Source organism: Ailuropoda melanoleuca, chromosome 5 (assembly GCF_002007445.2).
Source record: "Ailuropoda melanoleuca isolate Jingjing chromosome 5, ASM200744v2, whole genome shotgun sequence".
Taxonomy (NCBI): Eukaryota; Metazoa; Chordata; class Mammalia; order Carnivora; family Ursidae; genus Ailuropoda; species Ailuropoda melanoleuca.
In genome coordinates, this window is record NC_048222.1 from 73,715,113 (window position 1) to 73,732,663 (window position 17,551).

General features: G+C 39.4%; 1 protein-coding gene across 1 annotated transcript in view; it reads right to left on the reverse strand.

The window, feature by feature from the left end:
• Nucleotides 1-16,752, reverse strand: part of ADAM7 (ADAM metallopeptidase domain 7) — a 99,639-nt gene extending 82,887 nt beyond the window's left edge. Inside the window, exon 1 of the mRNA XM_034661249.1 lies at nt 15,152-16,752. The gene's annotated coding sequence lies outside the window, so the exon portion shown is untranslated. The remainder of the gene's footprint in view (nt 1-15,151) is intronic.
• Between the last annotated feature and the right edge of the window lie 799 nt (nt 16,753-17,551).

Here is a 17,551-nt window from a genome sequence, read left to right on the forward strand (position 1 = left end):
AAGGTAAAGACCATGGTGTTGTCCTCAGCACCTCTCTTCTCTCACAATCCATATATAATCTGTCAGGACATCCTGTTGGCTCTTCCTTCAGCACATAGTCAGAATCTAACCTCTTCTCCTCTACTGATACTACTCTGAGCAAATCCACAATCATCTCCCTCTCACGCGGATGACTGCCAGAACCTTTTAATCGGTGGTTTCACTGTTTCTATCTTTGCCTCTCTCTCATATTCTATTTTCCAGAGTAGTTGGAAATCTTTTTTTAAATGGAAGTGATGGCATGTCATTCCTCTGTGTAAAATCCTTCAATGGTTTACCATCTAACTGAGTAGAAGTTAAATTCTTTGAAATGTTCTTAAAGTCCTTACGTGATCTGGTGCCTTGCTACTCATCACATACTCTTCTCCCTGGCTTTCTTCAGCTACTCTGCCCTTCTTGCTCTACCCAGACACAATATGACGACATGTCATTTCAGGGCTCCATCCTTCACTCCTGTTAGTTCTTTCCTCAAATACACCATTTCAGCAAGTCCTTTGCCTGCTCTATTTTAAATACACACCCTTAAGACAATACATTTAAGCTCTCCAAATCTGCCTTCCCAATTGGTCATTGAAGACTAAGCACCTGAGCAGTGAAGACTTTTAATTATGTACTTATTTTTCATCTATCTACCTGTACTAGAATGTAATAAGAACATTTTGTCTGTTGTTCAGTGCTATATCTCCAAGATTTAGAATTGTATCTCACACAGGGTAGACTCTCAATAAATATGTCTAGGGTAAGTTTACTTAAAGATATTGTCCTTAAAGTTTATATTTTCTGTTCAAGAAACTGAGTATTACCAGTGAATGAGTCAGACTCTGTCTCTTTCTGCATTTCCGTCGGGAATTTCCCAGTAGCATGGATGGCCAAATGTAAGGAGACCTATGTTGTCACATCCAGACACTTTTTGCAAAATATTTTAAGACCACCAACTTAAAGAAGACTAGGGACTTTATTTTAGCTAATAGCTTGGTTGGCCTGCTCAGATCTCACTGCCCCTGCTCCTTTTTTTCAGCACACCTGCTGAACTCTCCTTTCATCTTCCTACAGGTTCAGCTGAACCATCTTTTTCAGGGTTGATTGAACAGAACTCAGTATACTTAACCAGTCTTTGTGGCTTAATCATATTCTTCATTCCATGCCACCCTTCTCTGATTTGACAAATATGATAAGTCACTCTGGAGTGAGGGGCCATCCCCTGCCCACCCTTCCTGAATCCACACATCTAATACTGCATTCTTCATGATACTTCTGTTATCCACCATAGCACACACTGCTCTTTCCTTTTCCTGACTCCTAACACTACCTACTTCTGCCCTACAGTCTGTATGTAGGTGTGTGAGTACCTTTGGGGGAGTGTGTTTCTTTCCCCTACTTGTTTTTGTAGACTAAATATAGGGAAGCCTGAGGTATTTAGTAAGTTTGTCTAGATCTGAATAAAGTGATATATCTGAAGTTGCTTGTCCTCTGCCTATAAATGCTCTCAAACATTTGAAAAGTCACTGGTAAAATTTTCATTTTATCTTCTGAAATATGTGTCAGCCTTTTGAAGACAGAAACCATGGCCAATATGCTTGTGTCCCCTGCAGGGTCTAACAACTCCAGGCCTTGCTCATTGTTGGGACTCAGTAAATAGCAGTTTAAGAAGTTGATTAATTTATCATAACTTTATTGCTGTACTCAGTTCATAGAAGAGATGATAAACATTATAGGTTTACTATGACTGAAAACAAATTCCACAACTCTTATTTTCCTGAAAATCATGCATTTCTGGGTCTCCGTATAGCTAATCTGTGGCTGTGTAAAAGCTTCAGGCTGACCTGTGTCCAAGAGCTCTTCAGGCACCATCAAATACTAGGAGTTGAGGTTACATTAATATTTCTAATAGCTTGAGTATCCATCATGCTTTTCTTCTGAAAGTAGGAATGAATGTGATAGCATCTCTACAGTCTGTCCATTCAAATTCTGTAGATTGTTTTCACCCACAATTGTACCTTCCAGCACAGCTTGATCACTGTGTGCCTGTACCAGCAGTACTCCATTAATCATGAGGAAGAGACTCAGTATGGTCCTCAAACCTGTGCCAGAAACTCCCCACATCCAGGTTGTCTTCTCACAAAAAGAAAGTTAAGGGAGGAAATGTTGGCACCCAGATATCCCTTAACTCAGAACACACAATTTGATTCAGGCTTGAAATAAATCCTATGACCTTGTGATGAAGTAAAACTTATACTGTGAGACTTACTCTGTCAGCACTGACCCTGCTCATTTAGTTTTGACACTATGTGTAATTATTATTTAGCCATTATAGAAGTGAAAAAACTGAGTCTCAAAAGAGAAATTTGCCTGCTCAAAGATAAGTGACTGGTGGAGCTTTGGGTAAGCCCAATTATCTTAGACTATTAATTCATGAGGTTCCTACTATTCCATTCTACTTCTTAGTCCTGAGTATCACAGAGAATTCCTGTATTAGTGATAGTCACACACAGAAGAAAAACGTTTTCATCTCTCAAAGTAACCAGCATCTGCACAAGGTTTGACATTAAGGAACACATTTGCCTTCAATTTAAAATTTTAGTCACAAGTCATGCAAAGTATTTGGAACCTTTGTCTTCCACTGTGCTTTGTGGGTGTTCCTGCTGCCTGTTTGTGCCCTTAGTTAGAAACAGAAATAAAAATTCAAGAGTTTTAAAATTTTATTTCATCAAAGCTTCTTCTTTTAAGAATCATACTCATTTATGCATAATTGTTAAGGAGGATTCACAAGACAACTGTCTCTTCTCTCTCTCTCTCACGCTCTGAGGTCAGGAAGCATGCCTGTGTTGTGTTGCGTTGCTCTCTTTTGTTGTTCATATGGTTTGAGACTCTCCCGCCTTGGCGCTACCATTTACTTTGTTGAAGTTTCTCAATTACTTCAACTTAGTAATGCATATTTGTAGCCATTCTAGTACTCATTTAAAGAGGGCCAAAAATATTAAATATTAATGGAATGCTGAGATTTAATCTTTAGTTGAGTATTGCTATAAATCGAAATGAAATTTTTAAAAAACAGTTTAGATGAAGTCAATTCACATCTGAAACCCTGACAGATTCCTGGAACTGGATGCTCAGTGAGATGTGTTTAATTATGGGCCAGGTTAAATGGGATTGGGAAGGTGGACTGTGCCATGGGATAAATCTATCCAGTGGGTTAGAGTGGATTGAGAAGAGGTCTGTTTGCCAGATAAGAAGGTGTTAATTTATCGTGAAGGCAATAGTTGCAAAAATTTTAAACAGAAATAATATTGTTAGTCTTATTTTTTTAATGATAAGGATATTTAGGAAGATGACTTGGAGTAGAGAAAGAAGAAAATCGTTTTGATTGTGCCAGACCTTCTATCCAGGAAGAATAATTTTAGTTTTACTCACATTGGTAAGTGTTATTCTTCTACCTCAGATTGAGGAATTTCATTTCTGGGAGTTTTCCTTAGAGAAAGAATATCCCAGCTGTACTTGCTAGGAGATACTGATTTCTAACACACTAATGGGAAGATTGCTCTGTGATTTTCTACAAAATTAAGAAATAAAATCATATCCTTTGCATTTTTTTAAAAAATGTTATTATGTTATGTTAGTCACCGTATAGTACATCATTAGTTTTTGATGTAGTGTTTCATGATTCATTGTTTGCATATAACACCCAGTGCTCCATGCAATATGTGCTCTCCTTATTACCCATCACTGGCCTTTCCCAATCACCCACGCTCCTCCCCTCTGAAGCCCTTAGTTTGTTTCCCAGAGTCCACAGTCTCTTGTGGTTCATTCCCCCTTCTGTTTACCCCCACCCCTTCATTCTTCCCTTCCTTCTCCTACTGATCTCCCTGCTATTTCTGATGTTCCATTGCATTTTTTAAGCAAGGGGTCAAAATACTATGGTCTATGGGCCACAGCCAGCTTTATAAATATTTACTGGAACACAGCCACACCCATTTGTTTATGTATCTTCTATGGCTGCTTTCATGCTGCAATGGCTGAGTAGTTGTTGTATCAGAGACCATATGGCCCACGAAACATTTATATACAATCTAGACCCTTAAAGAAAGTGTATACCAACTCCTGTTTCAAGCAATATTGTTTTTATATGTCAGTGTTATTTTTTTTAAGTTTGGAAGATTTTGAATCACTGAAAAGATAAACATTCAACAGTATTTATGTTGCTGAGATCCTGGGCTAGCATTTGTAAAAACATTTTAGGCCAGGGATATATAGACCATAAGGAAAGAGTGTCATTTGACACTGGATCTCTGATGGAAATAATTATATTTGCTTCTCAATCTCTATTAACTCTATATAGGAGACTGAAAAAATAATTTAAATGGCATTATTCATATAAAATGCACAGTGGTTGTGATATAAGAAAAGGTTAATACTTGTTTTTATGACTTATATTGAATTTTAAATTATAGCCAATTACTTGGTGTAAAAACAAATGTGAATTTATTTCATCCAAAAATCTCCAGCTAACCTCAAATTCAAACGTACATGACAACCGCAGTCACAAAAGACATTCTCTTCTCCAAACTTTTAGGATATGAGGAAAGAACAAAATATTATAATTTTTAAATGACCATGAATGACCACAGAGAGCCTGGCTGTGCTGGAGAGTCATGACAGTGAAATTAGGAGGCCAGTGGAACTTCTGGCAACTCATCTGGGTTGCTCATTTTTTGATGATTTAATTTAACCCATTCCTTCAGAGCTCTCTGTATTAGGTCACTTGCTTATACCTCCTCTTATATTGAAATCAAAGACTTATATATATTAACATATTTCTAGACTAAGACTTTAAAATACCCCAAATACAAGAAGGCAGTTAGAATTCTTGTTTTGGGGGCTAGAGGGGAAAGGTAGTAATACAAATGGTGAAAATCAGCAACTAAGCTGATGATATAAGCAATCCATTATAAAATGGACATGAGAATACGTATGGTTTAAATGAGAGCGAGACCCTCAGATGCTAAAGATACTATAGCAGCAAAAGTTGCATAAGATGTCTCTGATATTAAACACACATAGAATGTAAGTGTAGATTTCCACTGCAGTGGGTAGGAGGTAGGGAGAGGTAGTTGCAAAGGCCTGGTGGAATCAAGAAGTTTAAAACCCTGACTTTGATGAAGAATATGATGACTGGTGCATACTAATCATATAGTCAGGCAATCTATCAAACTAAGAGAGATATCTCAGACCAGGCAAGAACAAGTGAGTAGCTCAATATTTTAAGAGACTAATCAAGCTGGGAAGAATTTTGGTCTCTGTGGTAAGATATTCCAAAGTCCACACAGCAGAAACAGAGAGTAGTCAATAGATTTTATGAATACAATTTTTTGAAGCTGCTGTTTACTGGTTTTTTGTATATTAGGAACTGCTTCAGCTTTATATGTATCAGTATTTAATCCTAATATCAACACTTGGTGGAAGGTAAAATGTTTCCCCATTTTGTGGATGAAATTGAAATGTTTGTGTAACATAAGATATTTATGTAACCCTGTCAAGGTCACACAGCTAGTGAGCAACAAGCCAGTATTTATACCTATAACCAGTTTCAAGAGACCATGTTTGGAAACATGGCATGATCTTGGATCCTGGTAGGGAGCAGTGTTTCTATTTATGGGAGGCCCAGAAAAGCTTTTAGACTTCCTCGCCCTCCAACCCTTCTCGAGACGTCGATGATTTTCTTTTCTTAAAATGTAAGCCACGTCAATTTATTTTACGGCTTAAAACCTTCCCCTTCTAATGGATTTTCAACAAACTGAAAAGAAAAGCCAAATGTTTTACTCTGATTCACAAGGCCCTGCTTCTCTGATCCCTGTTTACTTCCTTGACTTTATCACCCAAAAATAATTTTGTCTGCTTGACTACTGTTCTATTTCCAGTGCTTGACAAATTGTCTGACATACAGTAGTCACTCTCTTTGTTGGTTAAATGAAGATCAGAAATGACTAGGTATAGCAATGCAATTGAAATTAGGGACTGTAGGTATGTATTTTAATCCTAGAGCAGGTGCTATGTGATGTATGGACCTTACTCCAGAGAGTCAAGAGAAAGATAAATATGTTTGATGGTCAGGCAAATGTATAATCCTTCAGGTTAACTCCAGTAAAGGCAGACTTGTGAAGGATTTTAAACTAAGCATGGACTTGAGATTTATCGAAATATCCACTCTTAGTTACTTCTAAGAGCAATGGTCCACCCCAGGAGAAAAGAATAATGCTTTGTAAACTAAACTCAAAGGAAATAAATATCCAACATAAACATAAAGCTATGAAATTCTTTGCTTCAGGTTATTTCCTCTAAAATAGATTTTCTACTAATTATGCAGGTATGACCATAACTCATTATTTTATTACATAGAAGGGATAAGGGAGAGAAGGAGGAATCATTTTTCTAAAGATATGTTTTGTTTCAAAGTATTTATTCTACTTAGATGGTCCCTGCATTGCCTTTTGCTCACCAGAGCTTTTAAGAAGAGCTCAAATGGACAACTAAACAAAAGCCCTCTCAATAGCCAGAGTTAGAGTACTACACATATGCATACAGACGTGCACACATACATAGAGAAAAAACAGGAAAGACAAGAAAAAAGAAAACATGGTGAAACCAGCATGGAACAATTTATTTTGTCCACTGGGTCAGCTAATGCTCTCTATTTTTTTGTTAGAAAAAAAGCTTGTGTCTTAGAATATCTAGTCTTCTAATAAAGATCCCAGGTATTCTTTCCATGGACTCTGGGGCATCACTTTTTGTTGAACATGTATGAGTGATTGTGGCAGTATAAGTGATGCAGAAGAATGTAGTCCTCAAAAGATGTGCTTAAGGAAACTTCCTAAGGGTGTCCTGAGTGACCCTCCTCTTGATGGGGGAGGTAGTGGTGGTATGGAAAATAAACAATGCTTAGCTATTTCATCTGAGATTGGACAAAGCGGAAAACATTTTTTATTATTGTTATACACTAATATCATCTTTCATCTATTGAATGCTTACTGCTCACACACACTACAAAAGCAATTTATACATCTCTATTAAAGTTCCAAGGACTGCATATATAACCAGACTTCCTCTAGTATGTGTACATCTGTGTCCTCATCTGTAAAAGGGTGTGTGTGTGTGTGTGTGTGTGTGAGAGAGAGAGAGAGAGAGAGAGAGAGACAGACAGACAGAGAAAGAAAGAGAGAGGGAGAGAGAGAGTGTGGTTTCATAAATGACTAAACCAATTTCACCCTCCAATTCCATACCGGTAGTAACTGGCAGAGTAAGGATTCCAAACCAAGTTTATCTTCTAAGTCAATACTGCTCAGGGTACCACATTGATTCTAATAAAGGCAAGTAACTGAAAAACAAAATCTCAGCCATCTATCTCCTGTCAAGAATATGATTCAAGGTTTTAGAAATCTCATTGGGTGGCAGAAAAATGGAAAAATAACTGGAAGTACATATTTCTGAAGAAACACAAACTTCATCAGTACTGAGAATCAATATGTGTGTCAGACAAATCTTTTTCTAAAATTAGCTCTGAATCCATTATGGTTATTAGATATTGAAAGTCTCTCCTAGGTCTAAAATGCTCTGTTCCTAATAAAGAAATCTGACTTCAACCACATGCCCTGGGCAAAAGCACTTAAACTGAAAGAATAAAATCACTAAAAGAACATTTTAAGTCAATCTAATGAGTTTTCCCCATTTTACAATAAAATACTTTGGATCTCTAATTTTGTGAAGCCTATTTTAATTTCCCAAGTGAAAGTAAAACAAAAACAAAACAGTCATATTTTTTGGAATAAAAATAACGGGTTTGTTCTGCTTATTCATTTTGTGTGTGTGTACATGCATAGGACTATATGTATATGTATTTTACTCTAAAGAGAGTCAATTAACTCAGAAACTAGTTGAGATCTCTGTGGTTTACTTAAACGGGCAGCTTCAAGGACTTTACCTAGCACTATTTTCTTTTATACTTGTTGTTAATATACATTTTATGACCTTAGCATTATATTTCTGAGGAATGTAACTATTTTGTGTTTCTGCAGATCTGTAGTTTTCTGAATAAATTTTGCAGAAATTTCATACTCTGGCTTAAGAGCAAGTCTTGAGAAGTTGATTTACACCATAGATATGAATTTACTCTTCAAGGGAAAATGAGGCCTGGGACCTGGGAGATATTCCTATAGGTCATTAAAGGCTGAAAGTTTGGGGACATATCTGGATTTTGGAGTGATGTATTTACATTCCAAAAGATTAGAGTGAGAACCCAGGATCCTTTCTCTTCTATCTTTAAGGAGCAAGGGATTTTCTCCCTTCATTTTGGAGTGGAGAGAAAGACAGCTGTATCTTTCTCCTTATATATATAAGAAGAAAAAAATCCATTTTTCTCTGGCCCTTGCATAGGGAGTGTCTGGCTCCCCAAATATGTTTTCCCAGATGGCTCTCACTGTGTTGTCTCAGGGTAGGAGTTGGAACAAAGGAAGCAATACAGTTATTATTCTGGAAATAATAATAAATAATCTCTCACTGATCCAGAATGCCTCTTATTCACATTGAGGATAAAATTAAAAATAGGAATATTAAAAAATTCAGAGGTTTACCTTTTTCTTCTTGTCTACTTCAAATTTATATTTTTGTTTTGTACATTATGTGTCATGAGTTACCTTAAATATTATTTTAACTATGTAGCATAAGAATAAGTAAGTTGGTGTAGATAGAGTGATAGATTAGATGAGAGATGGAGGGGCACACAACAAGCATTGATTGATATTTATATTTACTGGTTCATGCCTATCAATGATTATTTTAAATGTAAATGGACTAAATTCCGCAATCAAAAGAAAGAGTGGCTGAATGGGTTAAAAAACAGGACCCATCTATATGCTGCCTATAAGAGACACACTTCATATGTAAAGACACCTAGAGACTGAAAATGAAGGGATGGGAAAAGATATTCCATGCAAATGAAAGCCAACAGAACCTGGGGTAGCTATACTTATATCAGACAAAATAGACTAAAACAAAGACTCTAATAACAGACAAAGAAGGGCATTACTAATGATAAAGGGGTCAATTTGAAAAGAACATATAATGTTTGCAAATATTTATGTACTCAACATAGGAGGACCTAAATATATAAGCCAAATATTAACAGACCTAAAGGGAGAAAAGGACAGTAATACAATACCAGTAGGGAACTTAAATACCCACTTATATCACTTATATCAATGGATAGATCATCCAGACAGAAAATCAATAAAGAAACTGTGACCTTAAATGACACATTAGACCAGACAGACTTAATAGAGATATGTAGAACATTCCATCCAGAAGCAACATTGTACACATTCTTCTCAAGTGCACATGGAGCATTCTCTAGGGTTGATCATGTCATGCCACAAAACAAGTCTTAATAAACCTTAGAGGATCATTCTGTTGAGGTGACTTTGGATGGGCTCCTACATGGAGGATGGTTACCAGAAAGATCAAACCATGATGAGAAGCTTGGAATTTTCAGCTCCACTCCTCCCCCACTTCTCCAGAGAGGGGACGGGGGCTGGAAACAGAGCTAATAATAGATTATGCTTACATGAGGAAGCTTCCATAAAATCCCAATTGTAGGGGGTTTGAAGAGCTTCCAGCTTGGTAAACATACCCACCAGGAGGCTGATGCACCCCAATTCTGTGAGAACAGAAGCCCCTGTGCTCAGGACCCTCTCTAAACTTGCTGTCTCCACTGTGCCCTGTTGAAATGAGCACTGTTGAAATGCTGACCCACAGAATCAGGGAACATACTAACATGCTTTATGCCACTAAATTTTGGAGTGAATTGTTATGCATTAATAATGCCTGGAATAATAGATGAATCTTCCAAACAGGCTGAGTGAAAGCTACTGAACATAAAGAATATATACTGTATGATTCCCTTTACTTGAAACTTGAAAACACACATTTAATTTATAGTGGTAGAAAGCAGGTCAGTGATGGCCTGGGACCTGGGGTGGGGTTGAGGTTGACACGAGAGGGACATAAAGGAATGGGAGTGTTCTGTATCTTGATTGTGGTAGTGGTGACATTGATCAAAACTTATTGAACTGTATCCTTAAAGTAAGTACCTTTTATGTAAATCATACTTCAATAAAACTGTACTTTAAAAAATAGAAACAAACATAGAGGGAACTAGAAACTAAAGAACAGTGCTACCTACATGTCAAAGACAGGGTAGATGGCAAATATTTGTCCATCTAGTGGTTGCTAAATCACTCAGCACCAAATCCTTAGGAAAACATTGGGGAAGGACAAAGACAGGCCTTGGGTTGCTTACAATGTTTCAACACAAATGCTACCTGCTCAAAACTGTAATTTTAATGGTTAGAAATAATTAGTATAGTTTTTTTAAATAATATTTTTATTATATTATGTTAGTCACCATACAGTACATCCCTAGTTTTTGATGTAAAGTTCCATGATTCATTACTTGTGTATGACTTATATAGTTTTAATAAATGCAAAAATAAAACCTGTATTTGCCCATTTTCTCCTAAAAGTTTTCACATTCTAGCAGTATTTATTTCTTATCCATCAGAAAGGCCAGTTGACAACAGGAGAGTAAGTTCTTTATTTCTGACAGCAGGTGTCACAATTGCCTAATAAAAGAGAAGCAGTTTGTTTTCTCAATGCAAAAGAGAAAGGCACTAATCACTTTAAAATATGCCTTTAAAATATTCAGTTAGTACCATTAGCATGTTAGCATTGACATGGTAATGAGCACATTTCCTCTATTGACAAGTCACATGCTGGTAAGCTACAGCATCGATTTAATAATTGTTATTAAGAGAAAAAAAGAGACTGCTATCTCATCAAATGCATGTAAGCATATATGTGTAAAAACATATATCCAAGTATACTACAAGCAGTATCTCAACTTCATAAATGTCAAAATGTGAAAGAATGCCACCGTTAGCACCAGGGAAATACAGTAATGAACCACATACTATTTTCCACTGCTTCCCAGTTTCCCAGATTCAGTTTTCCTTACGCAGATTCTAATTCTGAAGGATGCCAACTGAGTGCCAACACCCCTGCTGGCTGATGCCTCCAAAAAACAACAAGGAATTTTGAGGCCAGTGGGGCCTGGGGTAGTAAAGGATGGTAGCGGTCCCTGGGTGTTTGCTGAGAGACACAGGAGCTAGTACTCTCCTTCTCATCTGCATTTTTGGTGTGGTCAGGAGAGAAATAAGGAACTCTCCCCGCTGCCTATAATAGGAGCCACAGCAAGTGCCTGCTGTTTTGGTACTTGGCCCATAGCTCAATAAATGCAAGGAAAATAAACCAGCTAACCATCTCTGGACAATATCCATCCCAGCCATGGCGGCAGACCATGAGATACTTCGCCTCCCAGTTCAGCAGAAGCTGTTATCTTCCTTTGCTCCCATTCTTAGAGAAACTTTTACTATTGTTTGTATTTGTACTGTGTTAAAAAAAAAATGTCTTCGGTAGGTGAGCTGTGAAAAATATCCTAGCATATTCCAGACATAGATACATCATCTTCGAAAATAATATTTCTTCTCTATTTCTATTTATTCCACAAGAATAAGAAATATTACCATAACTAGTCAAATACATAAACAATAATAAAATAAGACAAAAAGTATACATCTTTTAAATGACCAATTACCAATGAATATGGGGTATTTCCTCCCATGGAGATACAGCCTTCTCCAGGGCAAAAGTTGAAAGATCCAGTCTCTAAACTGAATTACTGGGCTAATGTTATTGTCTAAGCAAAATATAGATGATACCACTGGCTTGGAGGAGGATGGGGAAGAGAGAGTGAGGATCATATCAGCCTGGTTCTGGGTGAGAGGGTGTTGGGTATGGGACAGTGAAGTCATCACATAGCAGGATTAGGAAAGAGTCAGGTGTCGGGACATGAACAGCACACACGTGCCAGACCCAGACTAAATAAGAATTGCCACTCACTGAACTGGCTGTTCAAACTGATTTAGGAAAGGTCAACCGGTGTTTAAATAATGTGACAAGCCAATGAAGAACATTGGCGTTTGCAGTCCTGTAGGCAACATAAACAAGGGAAGCAGTATAAAATTAGAAGAAAAAAGCTACTGGAACTAATAAGTATGTTTAGCAAGGTGATCAGGTATATAGATCAATGGAACAGAGCAGAGACCAGAATGGCTCTCACATACATACTGATTGACAGCTGCCTTTGTAATTGCATTCAGATAACTCAATGGGGAAAGGACATGTTTTACAACAAATGGTGCAAGGACGACAGGCTTTATATATGGTGAAAATGAGCATTAGATCTTACCTGATACCACACATGAAAATTAACTTAAAAAAAAACTGCTGAGGTAGAAAACTGGTCAAATCTTTAATGAACAAGGAAGAGGGTTATTGTAAACTCTAAGCCCCAAATTTGGTTTCAAATCAAAAGTAGAACCAAGAAATTGGGGTGAAGACAGAGGTCAGCTACTTACTGATTGAATAGTTAACAAGAGAGCTGCTTGTTGTATCCGGTATCAGGCTGAACTGGTAAGGCTTGGCTAGGAATGCATCTTCCAGCCAGAGAGGATCAATTTTGTTAAATATCCTGCAGGAAGTGCAGATTGGACTGATGGTAGAGGCTGCAGGTAGGACTTGGTTCAGAAACAGGCCCCAAATAATCTTTCTGGAGCTGGGTTTCCCTGAGGGTGGTGTTAGCACTGAGGATTTCCGAGCTGAACAGATTCAGAAGAGGGGTCTGCGCTGTGAACTTTACATCCAAAGGAGGGCGCCCAAAGCCCAAGATTTTGTCTACAAAGGTTTGTGTCCGCTCTGAGTCCACAAAACAAGCTGGCCGGTCTGAGCCTCTCTCTAAGATTCAAATTTTAGAAAAAGCCTACTTGCCCCCATGCTGGAATCCTCTACTTTGCTCAGAAACAGCGCACCGGCCACAGCCCCTCAAATGGGGGGAAAAGTAGAGTAGACTGAGATGCAAGAGGTCCTTGCTCTTGGAGGGCCTGGGATCAGCCCGACCTTAGAGAAGCCCCGAAGCCTGCTCTGTGGGCTGCCGGGCCGCTGGGCTGAGGGAATCTGCTTCGTGCTTTCGGTCACCACCTAACTGCATTCCTAGTCAGAAGAATTTTGGGAAAGAGTCTCCAGCAGGGAAGTAAGTGGCTCTCCTGTAAACCTCTGGGGAGGAGCCTTGTAGATGGTTCACAAGTGGGATTTTTAGGGATGAACAGGAATCAGAAATTGAGGAAGAAAGGTTAATAGGTAAAAAAATGGAATCTTCACATGGAAATGAATAAGACGATTAAGGGAAGTGGGCAAAGCACACAAAAATGTGCCGGTGCTTGGGCTGGAGCTTATCAAAAGAGCAGAGCTGAACTTCAGGAAGATGGCTGTATTTACGTTTGCGTTTATATTTTGTAACCTTTGCGTTACTTAAACCCTACACAATGGATTTATATTGCTATTTCTTGCTGTTATGAAGTAGACAGTTGCCCCGGCCCCTGGCCGAGAGCTTATGCTAAAGCTGTAATAGGAAAACATGTTTGTGAGCCCCGAGGGCTTTAGCGTGGACGTCAGAGCAGGAGCGGCTGGGAACGCCTGGTCCACTCAGGGCAGAACACCGCCCTTCCCGAACCCTGATTGCTCCTGACAATAGCCCGCAGGGTCCGCAGGGTCCCCAGAAGCATGAATAATAGGCTTCACTCCCTCTCAGCTTTTTCCTGTCTGTCCACAGAAATCTTACCACCTCATGTTACCCTGATTTCTCACTGCTTTCTCACACCTCATGGACCAAATCCTACCTGAAGAAACAGCACTTCTTTTACCCCCAAGATTGAGTTGTGCTGGGGGGGGGGTATCTGTTTATTTGTTTATCTTATGGGTTTATCTGTTCTTGATTATTGTCATGTGTCTATGAAGATACCAACATCCAAGTTAATGTGGTTTCAGAAATGGAAATGTCTGTCAATTTTAGGCCGTCTACTAGGTGGTGGTGGTTTTGGAGATGGGTGAAGCTGATATGCTGTGACTTCCTCATATTCTGATATTTTGATATTTAATGTCAAGATGAAGAATGATTTTATACTTTCCTGCAACAGTGGGGTATCTGCCTAAAAGGGAGCTTCTCTGATCCCACTATTGAGAAGAATGGAATTTCTTTTCATTCTCCCCTTCTCTTACCTCTATTCTCCTGGTGAAATTTTTCTGGGGCCATTCCTTAGACTTTACTAAGTGTGTGATAACAGGGAGGAGAGAGGAAGGCAATGATTCCTATGTTTCAAGCTTCCTAAAGCATTTATTCGAAAAGCAGTCTCCGTAGAGAGAAACAGCAGGAAAATCCAGTCCTAGATGTTGCATTTGAGATGAAAGCCAGACAGCTGGGTGGAGATGTCTGGTAGGGCTGAAGAATCCCCGTGGCCTGCAGCTCAGAGAGCAGGTTCACACACACCCATGCTAAGTTCAACAGGGCTCAACTGGGTCGGGTTCATAGCTGGTACCTTCTTGACCTGGAAGAGGTGCAGACAGAATAAAGGGCTGAGAGTGTACTTGTCAGTGTGAAGGCAGGGAAGAAGGAAGGGATGGGGTTACAGCATCATGGGATATGAGGGAGAAGAGTTTCAAAGAGGAGATTCAGCTACAAAAGGAAGAGATCAGAGATAGCCAATAGCTTCTGGCAATGAAGAAGCTGTTGGTGGTTTTGCAAAGAGGAGATCCAGTAGTGCAGTGGGGTCAAAAACATGATTGCAAAGAGCTAAGGAAGGGCAAAGTGGTAGGAAAATGAGGCAGTGATGGTAGCCTATTCTTTGCAGAAGTTAACTGAAATGGAGAAGACTTTCAAGAAGCATTTGGAATGCAGGGCAAAATAGTTTTAGATCAGGGAGAACTTGACATGATGTACATAAAAGGTTGTCGCAAGAGGGGAACAAAATGACAATACCAGTGGTTTGTCTTTTTTATACAAATTTGCCAATATTAATATAAATATTTTATTTAAAATTATTGAGAATTTGTAAAATATAATCAGTGAAAGTAAACATTTACTGTATTTCAAATATGCTCATAAATGTTTACATACCGAAATGTTCTTTTGGCCACTACTGCTTCTCTGCTTCCTTCACCTTCAGGGAGCCCTCATTGTTGCCACCTCTGATGTAGATGGTCAGGGAAGATCCCAAGCCCTTCCTGCCACATTTAACTCCTCTCCAGGTAATTTTCAGGACCGCCATCTTGAGGCAGCTCCTTCTCTCTGGGAAAGAGTTTAGAGTTAATAACAATTTAATTTCTTTCCTTGATATTGGTAAGACCTGAAAGGAAGGCTCTGCTCTCTACCGAATTCTTCCTCTTCTCCATGAAAAGCAGTTGCCTGCTGAGAGTGTTCCTCCCCTCAGTTTTTTTGTTAAGCCTTTTCTAGGGTGGAGAATAGGGGAGGAATGGAGACCCAAAGGGCAACTGAAAACAAAAGAGCAGCTGAGGGAGGCTTGTGCTGAAGGCATTAGGAATGAATGAGGGGGCAGGAATGGAACAGGGTAGGGGGGAGGAGTAACTGAAGAGGGGGCCAGGAAAAGTGAAGAAAGATGCTGATTGCTAAAGCCATTCAAGCAGAAGGAATCAATAAAGAAGTCAACAAGGAAACTATCAAGAAGGAAGTGGACAGAAAAACAGGAAATAAAAAGAAGTCATCCTTTCTGAAGCAGCAAATGGCAGCAGAAGAGTGAGTGGCGCAGGTGTCCCGGGTCCTGGCAGAGACCAATGTGGACCCAGAGATGGCCTGAAATGCCAATGAAGGAAGATTTGGGGACTGGAATTCCCTTCTGATGGTTCAGTTCAGCTCTGTGAGAAAAGCAGTCCTTAAATTGAAAAGAAGGGACGATGTAACAGTTAACACAGCCAATTCAGGAGAAATATTCAGGAGTTAACACGAGGTTGATAAAAGAAATGGTGAATAGCAGCAAGAGTCTTGCTGAATTTCATGTGACTCTTTGGTGCAGCCAACCTGAGAAATGGAAGGTAAGGATACCAAGGTCGTGTGTGATTAACATGACAGGAGCCTGACTGGAAAGGACAGAGTAGAGTAGGGAAGAAAGCACTGAAATGATGAATTATGGGATTCCATCTGGGTCATAAAGTCAAGAGAGGGGAAAGGCATAAATAGCTAGAAGAAAGTCAGCACATGGAAGCAGATCCCACCACAGGAATGGGCAGACATGGGAGTTTTTAAAAAAACAAGGCAGAAACAATCATAGAAGGCAAGTCCCAGTTCCAAAATCTTAGAATAAAAGCCATTTGTAATTGATGGCATTCAAGGCATTCAAGACATGCCGAAGGCTTGCTCCAAGGGCTGGTGTGAAGTTGCATCCCACTGGTCTTTTTTTTTTTTTTTTTTTAATTTTGAGAGAGAGGTAGAGGGTACCTGCGCAAGGGGTGAGGGGGACAGGCACTGAGACATCCAGGTGCCCCAATGCATCCCACTGGTCTTTAAGGAAGTCTGAAGTGTTATCAAGTTAAAAATGTCTGAGCAATTATTTGTGTTGCTTTTAAGAAGTATTAGCACATTGGGGGGCCCGGGTGGCTCAGTCCCTTAAGTGTCTGACTCTTGATTTCAGCTCAGATCATGATCTCAGGGTTGTGAGATCAAGCCCCACTTCAGGCTATGCATTGGGCATGGAGTCTGCTTAAGATTCTCTCTCTCCCTCTCCCTCTGCCCCTCCCCATCACCCTGCTCACACACATATGCTCTCTCTCTCTCTCTCTCTCTCTCTCTCGAAAAAGAAGAAGAAGAAGAAAAAAGAGCATTAGCATGCAAATGTTAAGGAAGTGGAAACATAAGGCAATCTCTCATTCCATGACACGATGGAAGGGTGTTGAAAATGTTCAGAGAGCACCAAGAGGTATACTGGTTGATGCTGCGAACAACAGAGAAGAGGGAACAGATTTAGAAATAATGAAGAAAGGCTGAGGGATAAGCCACTCTCCTCCATCCCTTGGGTAGAACATTCAGGAAAAGTGAGGCCTTCTTTGAAGAAGGTCATAAGAGATGAGGTAGGGCCAGACCCCTCACTTGGCCATTACCCAAGGTTAGTTTTTTGTTTGTTTGTTTTTACTTGCCGTGATATGTGAGGGAGATTTGGATGCTGAGGCATTAATGGACCCCAAATATGGAATTCTTCAGAAAAACCTCTGGCCTCTTGTCATACTGCTGTGTCCAGAGTTGATGGTGACAGGTTCCCTCAGGGTTCCTCAGGGTTCTCTCCCCCTACTGCTCACTGTCTGCCTCTTTCTACCTCCTTTATTTCTAGTTCTTTCTCACCTCTCAGGAATGATTGAACCTTCAGTGCTAGTGTGACCAAATAGAGCATGTAGAGTCATGGAGTCTGGTGCTTGCCTTGGCTAATTCCCTAGCTAAGTGCTGGCCTTCCACAGCAGCCCTCTTGCAGATTGGGATGCATACTTCAGCGGAAGTATAAATTAGTTCATT